The sequence below is a fragment of the Suricata suricatta genome, chromosome 1, assembly GCF_006229205.1.
Source record: "Suricata suricatta isolate VVHF042 chromosome 1, meerkat_22Aug2017_6uvM2_HiC, whole genome shotgun sequence".
Classification (NCBI taxonomy): Eukaryota; Metazoa; Chordata; class Mammalia; order Carnivora; family Herpestidae; genus Suricata; species Suricata suricatta.
The window spans coordinates 147,348,235-147,359,228 of NC_043700.1; positions in this window are offsets into that span (position 1 = coordinate 147,348,235).

Below are 10,994 nucleotides of genomic sequence, written 5' to 3' on the forward strand. Positions count from 1 at the left end.
GGAGGTTGTTTCCTATTTTCTCCTCAAGAGTTTTGATGGTTTCCTGTCTCACATTCAGGTCCTTCAGCCATTTTGAGTTCATTTTTGTGTATGGTGTAAGAAAGTGGTCTAGTTTCATTCTTCTGCATGTTGCTGTCCAGTTCTCCCAGCACCACCTGCTAAAGAGGCAGTCTTTTTTCCATCAGATACTCTTTCCTGCTTTGTCAAAAATTAATTGACCGTACATTTGTGAGCCCAGTTCTGGGTTCTCTATTCTATTCCATGGGTCTGGGATTGTGATGCTTCCCATTTTGGTTTTCTTCTTCAATATGACTTTGGCTATTCGGGATCTTTTGTGGTTCCATATGAATTTGAGAATAGTTTGTCCTAGCTTTGAGAAGAATGCTGGTGCAATTTTGATGGGGATTGCATTGAATGTGTAGATTGCTTTGGGTAGTAATGACATTTTCACAATGTTTATTCTTCTGATCCATGAACAGGGAATGTTTTTCCATTTCTTGGTGTCTTCTTCAATCTCTTTCATAAGTGTTCTATAGTTTTCATCATATATGTCTTTTACATCCTTGGTTAGGTTTACTCCTAGGTATTTTATGGTTTTTTGTGCAAACATGAATGGGATCAGTTTCTTGATTTCTCTTTCTGCTGCTTCATTATTGGTGTATATGAATGCAACTGATTTCTGTACATTGATTTTTTACCCTGCAACTTTACTGAATTAATTGATTAATTAATACAGCACCCTTACTTAATAAAAACCATTGAGAAAGTCGGAATAGAAGGAACTTACCTAAACATTATAAAGGCAGTTTATGAAAAGCCCACAGCTAATATCATCCTCAATGGGGAAAAACTGAGATCTTTCCCCCTGAGATCAGGAACACGACAGGGGTGTCCACTCTCACCACTGTTGTTTAACATAGTGCTGGAAGTCCTAGCATCAGCAATCAGACAACAAAAGGAAATAAAAGACATTAGAATTGGCAAAGAAGTCAAAATTTCACTTTTTGCAGATGACATGATACTCTACATGGAAAACCTGGCAGACTACACATTATGTTTCTAATGTAATCACTTTCTGTCCTTCAAAATGATAGATTTAATTCTTGTCACTACTACTATTCTACACTGAGCAATGAAAAGATTTACAGAATTTCCTTGATTATCAATAGATCAGTAAACAATTGTAACAAGCAGAATTCCATGAAAAACATGCTCATTATCCATTGTGCATGTTTTATTAAGAACAAAACAATATTTTTTAAAAATTAAGACAGTGATAATAAATGGGATTAACAAATAACTTACCCTATGCTTCCTAATACTTATCATATTATTTTCATTCCTCATTTCTGAAGTGTCCCTCCTCTTCACACATACAATCCCTATATTTTTCAAGCCTCTCTCTTCAAGTATGTTAAGATAACTTAACATAAAGCTAACTAATGGTATTGATATTTAGCCCACAGAGTCCTTTTTTTAGCACTGATTTTGAAAACCAAAAAAAAAGTGATGGTGCATTAGTTCAAATGCAAAAATTTTATCATTAAAAAAGTGTGATATTAAATTTTAAAAATACACATTATTCCAAAAGGCCTCTACTGCATAAATATTTTTTTTTTCTAAATCACTGCCATTATTTTCTGGAGAGCCTAGTCTGAGGTAATTAGTTTTGCTTCTCTTTGTGAAATCCATTGAGAATAGGTCAGTGGATAATGAATGTGAATCAGAAAATCTTCAGCACATTCATTTTTAAACAATTCTTCACAATGACTAGTTGTTTCTGGCATAGTCCCCACTGAACGAGAGCAGCACAGGGGGCTAGGATGCCTGACCCACGGTCCCTAGCACTGAAGGATATGAGTTGGGTTGTGTCACATTGTTTTAATAATTTAGTTAATTTCTAGTTAGGCACACATAAGGCATTTTCTCTTCATTAATTTAAGTTTTATGAAAATAGACAAGATTAAAATAAAATAATTTAAGAAGTTTGTTGGAAACATAACTCATTGAAATCGTTTTGGGACCAGGAGACATGAATTGTACGTCAAAACTGAATAGTATGGAAAATGGTCTTAAATGGTAAATGAGAAGATAAAGTGGGTTAGGTGGCACAACTTGTGCCTTAAAATAATACTGATTTTGTTTTATTGGCTCCTGTGAGTTAAAATAATAGTAAAGATAATTTTAAAAGGCTCAATAGTAATCTGGTTATTTTCTCAAAATAATTTTCAGCTTTTCCATAAGAATTCTTCATACAAAACAAATCTGACAAATTTTAGATCATTTTACAAATGCTGATAGGTGGATTCATCAATTTTAATGTAATTGTATTATATTACATACAATATAACTTCAACAGTTATAGTTAAGTAACTAGTTAGTAATTTATATTTCATTTGTGATCACTTATGTGACATTTAAGTTAAACAAAGAAATTAATGTAAATAATGTAACTAATAACTAATAGATTTCTGATTCTAGAAAGCCATAAGAAACATACTAAATAACATATGAGAGAATTCTATAAATGAGGTCTTCTAGTAAGACATATCTATCTCATATAATGTCATTGTTTATATGATCCTCTAATTAGCCAGGTAACTATACTATTGTAAAAAGGCATGAAGTCTTCAAAGTATAAATTATGTTTCAGTCTTCTTGCTTTTGGAGTACTATTTGTACATTAGTTTGTATAGTTTATTTTGAACTGCAGGTAAAATTTCTTTTAAAAAGTGAGTTGGAGATTAATATAACCCTAAAGGGAACAATAAAATGTAATCAACAACTGCGTGTTTATAACATTTTTTAAAGGAATGCTGAACAGATACTTCTGAGCATAGGATTTATAAAATAATTTCATAGTTTAATTTATGGACTTGCCTAATGCATTAATGGATGTGCCATGGAAATGAATGTAAATTCATCATTATGAAAGAATTGATAGATTTCTGACAATGCTGTGACAGCTGAATTAATGTGTGTGAAGTGTCAGTATTAATGATAAACATTAATAAATACTGCATATAAGTGGATTAACAATGGTGTAAAACGATCTGTTGCTCTTATGCAAAATCCATTTAACCAGGCAGAGAGATTTTCTTATGCTTAATATGAATACTTAATTCAAAATAGAGCACTTATTACAAAATTCTCAAGGGGATTCCATTTATATTGCTGAAGCTTATATTTGTAAAATCTGTTTTTGATTTTGTGATTTCTTCAGAAATCACAGCTTTGGTGCTAAGAGCTCATATTTATTTATAAGTTATTATTTTTGAAAATAAATTGAGTATTCAAAGTATTAAGAATATGCAAAATCTATAATACCTACCAGTCCACAATTCCTTTTTTTTTTTTTTCCCCAGCCATAGAAAACTATTACCTTCACCCTGCCAGCCAAGTCTACATTTCAGTATGGGCCTACATTGTATGTTACTTTTTGAGATGCTTCAAAGCAAAGATACTTTGGATTACTTTGGATAAAAATAGGGCACACCTACCATTCCCTTTAATCTTTTGGTGAATTATGTACCAGGGAAAGCAGGTGGTATAGCTGAAACATTTTTTAATTCAGAAGAGCTGAAACTTGCCCATGCATGTAAGGAAAAGTATACCTGATACATATACATTATTTAAAATTTAAAGAATCATATGGTAACAGTTTACCTCATCCCTTATTTGACAGTAGATAAGGCCAGGTTATGACTGGGGATTGATTCTGTGCAGGACTTCTGATTTTTAATAGATTCAGCCACATTTTGAATTTCAGCCATTGTCAAAGTATGCATTCCCTTAAAATGAGTCATACCATTGCTTTTGGCTCAAGGTTGAGTTTATCTGATCTTACTGTTGTTTTTTTTGTTGTTGTTTTTCTGTTTTATTTTCCTCAGCATTCTAACACTATGCATCATTGCTTATAGTAGCTATTATAAAAAATATTTGGGAAAATCATAAAGTATGTTAGATGAAATGGATAGTAATTTCATGCATATGCAAATTGGAGGCTAAAATGTATATAGGTGAGAAATTTAGTCTCATCCAGAGTCTACTGAAAGATATTAAATCTTATAAATTAAGTTTATGTGCTCCACTAGAATCTAAATAACATTGTTTCTTATATGTGATGTGACTACGTGTTAACTTTTTCCAGCATTTTAGTTCTTACTACATACAACTCATCCTTAAAGGTTTTATTTTAATGATTTTATTACAGAAATTTTAAACCATACACCAAATAAGAAACAATAGAATGGATGTAATCATGACTTAGAATGTACTCATGATTGAGTTTTACTAAGAAATTGATCATTCAGTTTCCGTCTGAACAAGTATGTACTGAATACTCAATAATGCATGATACTTTTTCCCCCCAGAAGTTTTTATATATCTGTTTGCATTTATCTTCTCCAAATCATATAAGGTACATATTATCATGCTCTGATTCTAATGGGGGAAGATGAAAGTATGTACAAAGAAGTGAACCACTAATGGACACACACTGAATCTTTGATAATCTAAATCTGGCACCGGACCTTCTAATTTTCAGGTCTAATTCTCTTTTCAAAGCACCCAAAAGAAAGAGTCAGACTTTTCTGTGAGATCAAGGATGAAGCAGAGGTTTAGGACAGAGGTCAAGGAATGCTTGGAATACTTGGAGACCACGGAGGAGGGAATAGGACTGTCTTGCCATTCTCAGTCTTCTTCCCTGAGAAAGGGATAGTGAACCAAAAGGAGATAAATATTCTTGGAATCCAGGATTCTAAGCTGTTTCCTCTGACACTGAGTTGGGTAAATGGTGACTGTGGTAGACAGTTGTTATATGAAATTGTTATAAATCTGATTGGGAAAACAGAGCAAGAGGATCTTCTCAGACAACGATTCATCTAAAATGTGTCTGAACTATAAATTATCTTGCATCTTACTAAAATAGATATCTCTTTTTAAGTAACAGTGGCAAGTTGTCAACAGTCAGATATTATTCTTTTAATGACATTACTTTTTATACATTAATTTTTAATAAGAAAAATAACCTTCTATTAAGTTGGAAAATTCCATGTAATACAGTAATAAGCCTTTAATGAGTCAGAGACCAAGTGAATTGTGGAAAAGTACTCTTATGCTCTCTCTTCATTGGAACCATATTTTTTTATGAGGTTAAAAGTTCAAATATTTGACCTTTTGTATGTTTAGTTTGTCTTCTAATTTTGGAAGTATCTAAATTTTATTGTGCCATAAAACTATCAAACAGTGGATCTTTTTTACAGAAGTTGATCTTTTCTTTTTTCAACATTTATTTATTTATTTATTTATTTATTTTGAGAGGGGGAAGCAAAGGAGCATGAATAGGGGAGGGAAGGAGGCAGGGAGAGCAAGGCAGAGAAATAGAGAGAGAGAGAGAGAGAGAGAGAGAGAGAGAGTGAGTCCAAAGCAGACTCTTCACTAACTGTCTGGCAACAGGCAAGATCTCCCAAACCTGTGAGATCATGACCTGAGTCAAAAATCAAGAGTCTGACACTTAACTGACTGAGCCAACCAGGCATACCTTTTTTTTTTTTTTCCTCCCCTCCCCTTCTCTCTCTTCCCCTCCATTGATCTAGACAAACAAATTTTGTGGAGTCTTATGGTGGGAAATCACCTAATAATTTTTCTCTTTTCTAAACGTCTTGGGCAAGTTTTCAGTAAGCCAGCTGAACATCTCCAATGCTGAGACACTCATCATGTACTAAAGTTAGTATACGGGGCACCTGGGTAGCTCAGTTGGTTGAGCATCTGACTACATTTCAAATCATGATCTCACTGCTCCTGGGTTCAAGCTCTGCACTGGGCTTTGTGCTGACAGCTCAGAGCCGGGAGTCTGCTACAGATTCTGTGTTTCCCTCTCTTTCTGCCCCTCCCCTACTCGTGCTTTGTTTCTCTCTCTCTCTCTCTCTCTCTCTCTCTCTCTCTCTCTCTCTCTCTCAAAATAAATAAACATTAGAAAATTAAAGTTAGTATAGACTGCTGGTTAAGTGCAAAGACTCTGAAGTATGATTTTTTTTGTTTGAATGCCAGTTCTAGCATTTACTGCATCTCAAAAATTATAAAGATTTAATGTGTTAATAATCCAAAATTATTTGGAATAGGGTGTCACATAACAAAGGCCATAAATAAAGTAGTGTATAAGTATTATTATTATATCACAAGGACACTCATTTCATTTCTGAACTTATATGCTTTTAAATATTTACTTTAGGATATGGGTTGGCAAACTTTTTTTATAAAACGGCAAGTAGTAAATATTTTCAGCTTTGTAAGCCATAGGGTTTTGCAACTACTCAACACTGCCATAAAAACACAAAAGCAGTCTTTGACAGTACATAAGTGAATGGATGTGGCTGTGTTTGAATAAAACTTTACTTAAAAAACAGGTGATGGGTCAGATCTGGGTCACAGACCACTTTGGCCACCTCTTTTTAAAAAGATTTTAATTCTTTTATAAAAATATCATTCAGACAAGAAGCATACCTTAAAGCATGCTTACATACTATGATGAAAAAAATAGTCCTTTTAGAAGGGAATCATGAACTCCATACTTCCTTGACAATTTGTCTGGGCCATCCACCTGAACATGATTGCCTACACAGTGGTAGAATGATGGCATTTAGGAGGTCACTATTAAATAGAGTGAAAATTTGAAAGGGAATATCAAGTTTGCATTTATGACTAAAATATTAGTCTATCAAAAGAATGTGTTAAACAAATTTTCAGCTAGCTTTTAAATGAGGACGTGACACCTGCTATATCACATTATCATTTTCAATAGCAAAAACCATACATATTTATATGGTGTTTGAAGACCTTGTCTGACGTGTATTAGAAGATCTCGTTAGTATCGATTCATAGCACTTTAATTAAGATAATAACATTTTATATAAATAGAGCCTTAAAACACAGCATACAATAATTTGGAATTTAGGGGCACCTGGGTTGCTCAGTCAGTTAAGTGTCCAACTTAAGCTCAGGTCATAATCTCACAGTTTGTGGTCTTGAGCCCCATGTCTGGCTCTGTACTGACAGCTTAGAGCCTGGAGCCTGTTTCGGATTCTGTGTCTCCCTCTCTCTCTGCCCCTCCCACACTCAAGCTTTGTCTTTCTTTGTCTCAATAATAAACAAACACAAATATTAAAAAAATAATTTGGAACTTAAAAGTGTAAAATATTTAGACAGATTTTTATTTTTTTAATATTTTTTTGCGTTTATTTATTATTGAGACAGAGACAGAGCATGAGTGGGAGAGGGGCAGGGAGAGAGGGAGACACAGAATCTGAAGCAGGCCCCGTGCTCTGAACTGTCAGCACAGAGCCCAACGCAGGGCTCAAACCCACAAACCATGAGATCATGACTTGAGCCAAAGTTGGACGCTTAACTGACTGAGCCACCCAGGCGCTTCTACACAGATTTTTAAAGTTCAGTAGCAAATATATGTACTATTTCAAAACTATGCATAAGGTAACAAAAAACAAATATAATTAATATAAATAGTATTCCAATAAAAATAAATATTCAAATTCATTCTTAAACTGAAAATTAGAAATAGCACAAAATATCAAAAATTGACAACTTATTTTATATGGATAAGAATAGTATTATGATACATTTTTAGTTTTAATAAGTACATGTTTAAAGTACTTTTAATAGCTGATACTATAAGTTTAAACAAGGTTTTGAGGTCTCTGTATCCATGGAAAAACCTAAATCTAAAAGATGGTAAGATACATTGCAATTATACTCATTTTTGGTAAATATAAACAAAACTGTAATAATATCAAATGCAGATTAATAGAATTGGCAGGGATATTAAAATATATTGTACTTTTCTTGTCTTTCTCTGTAAAATGTATCAGATTAAAAAAAGTTTTTAATGTTTATTTTTGAGACAGAGAGAGAGAGAGACAGAGTATGAGCAGGAGGAGGGAAGAGAGTGAGGGGGACTCAGAACCTGAAGCAGGCTCCAGGCTCTGAACTGTCAGCACAGAGCCCAATGCAGGGCTCGAACCCAGTAACTGTGAGATCATGACCTGAGCCGAAGTCCGGTGCTTAACAACTGAGCCACCCAGGCACCTCTGTACCAGACTTTTTATAAGGCTATCCAGGCACCTACCTGAGAGAATAAGTAGATGGATAAGGACATAGCAAGAAGAGATTCGAATTTGTAAAAGAAGAAATGTAGAAAGAAAGAAATATATTAGTAATATTTAATAATCAGCTTCTGACATTCAAAACGAGGGTCATATAATTGGACAATAACTTTTCAAGCTAGATATCGTCCTAAGGGAAGATTTCTCAAATTTCTTTTACCCTTATTTGTACTTTGATCATCACCTAGTTTGGTGTATTAAGTACCCAGAGGTCAGTAACATAGCATAACATTCTAGTATATACCTAGAATTTAGCTAAGGCATGGAAAAGTGGGGACAACATAAGGCATTCAATATTCAATTCTCTCTGCCTGTCGGGAATGACAATAAGGATAAAGAGAAATGGGAGACTGGAACAACCAGGTTGATACTCAGTTTCCACGTTTTTGACTCTGGGTTGAGAGAAAAAGTGTATTAAATGAAATGATGAGAGGAGTGAGGGCCAAAAGTGGTACTGGCTTCTCTTTGGAAGTCTGGAGAGAATCCAAATTTCAAGCTTTTTTGTGTTAATCTGGGATGCAGCCCCAGTAGTCAGTTGTAGGCAAAATTTCAGAGTCAGCTCCTCTGAGGCAGACTAAGTCTATCAGTGACACTGAGAACTGGGCTAAGAGCTATTAGGGCTTCTATAGGGCCATGTGTGGAGAATGAGGCAACTTTGCAGCAGAGGCTGCGTGGACCTCTGGGCCAGTGGGCTGGATAAAAGAAATAGTTGCAAAGTTAGAATTTTGGAACCAAAGTTCTGAAAAAGAATATCACCACAGCATTTCCTGGATTTAAAAACAAACAAACAAACAGTTCACCATTTTAAAAAATTTCAGCACCAGAAGGTGGCAGGAAAGTCGATGATGAATGGGCATGTGACATCAGGCAGATGAGCTGATGCAGGCAGCATATGACCAACATCCAGGATATTATTTCTCTTGAGTGACACACAGTCACACCTCTGTCAGTCCATACTCCTGGAGGCCATTTGGGGAGGAAACAGACATAAGCATTACCTATATGATAGACCAACTATTCTTCTATTTAAAAAATATTGAGCAGTTTTTGCAGGTATTCCTACAGTTATCACATTGGTTTACATTTAAATCAAATTAGACATTCAAATGTTTCCCCACCTTAACTAGCTTAGATGGAACCACCAGGTAAATTATAAACTAAATCAAGAAATTCTGTACCATTCTGAACTTGCATTCAAGATCACAATTGCAATTCATAAATGTCTTCTTAATAGACTCACATAAACACTGCAATAGTATTTTATGCTTTAGATAGTAAAACATACAATTTTTAAAATTATGATAACTGAAGATGAAGACAGAACATGAAACATGTTTAATAAACATATAAATAAGACTTCCATTAACATATTGGTTAAGAATGTTCTCTGCCAAATCATTAACTTAGCTGATGTTACATAATTATGTACAATGCCTATGAAGTGTATCTTGCATGCCAAAGGCTTTAAAAAGATTTAATAAAAAGTTCTCACTCTAGAAGAATTTCTTATTTAAGAAGTTAAGAGTTTTAGTACTTATAAAATTAGATATTAACACTTAAAATTTCAGCAGATAAAATATTGTGCTCTGGGAGAAAAATCACCATTGTTTTACCTTAGAAATTCCTAGGCAATTTTTAAGTTTCCATAGGGGAAAATAATTGCGGTTGACATGAGGGGAAAGCGAATGGACAGTGACAGAAGTGTAGCATTTAGGAAGGCATGGGGATGGACTTGGTTAAAGAAAAAAAAATCTATGTTTAAAGTGAATAGCAAGTAAAAAATCATAGAAATATTTGCATTGTACACATTTAACATTAATGGATCTGTTATTATATTATTTTCTTTACTTGTATATAACTTGTCATAGACTTAGTAAGAAGATGATTCATATTGAAATCAAGTTTTTCAGCTCAGCCTCAAGCATTTTCCAAAACTGAAAGTCTAAGATACTGTCAGGTGAGAGTAGGCATTGAATGTCAGAACAAAGAGTTGAGACTTAATGAAATAAGAAATGTGGTAATGTAAATAGATCTGCATATCTGTAACTACTCATGATGTTTATATTTAGAAGGAGTGCTGAGTAAAAGAAAGATAAGTGATATAGTATCAGTGTATATGTAAGAGCTCCTGGAATCATCAGAACTGACCCTAAGTCTTGTCTTGGTTTACTGAAGCTGTGTTATGTTACACTGATGTTTCTTACCTAATTTATAGGAATAGATTAGGACAGCCATTATAATATCTGCCTCTGATCATGATATACCATATATTTGAGAATCTCAAAATACAGTACCAAATATATGTAAAAATGTATACATTTGAAGATATGTTATTAGAATAATTTTCTCAAATTTAAAATAATGTTATTTTGTAGAGCATTAAGTATACAGTTAAATGTGAGGGCTCTATAGGAAGGGAACAGAGGGACTCAGGACTGTTTACTTCAAGATTATTCATTTCTCCACTTTAAAAGTATGAATTAGTGATGGTACAACTTCAGCATACTGAGGGACTAAGTGCTCTAGTATTGATAAATTGAGAATTAGGAGAATTTTTGCATGTGAAATTTCACTAAGACTAAGGCTTGTGATTCAAGTTAGTTATAAGAATAATTAGCACAATGTATAAAACTACCCACCTTACTAGCTGAGGCATAGTCCTACAACTGTAGTACATGTTTTAATTATAACTCTGATTGAGTTTATCCCAATCATCCATAACAGAGGAGATTTAAAACTATATATAGTACTTAACCTTTTGTGGGAAGGCGATAGTAAGATCCAAAAATACAGAGACCTAGAAAATAAAGATGTTAC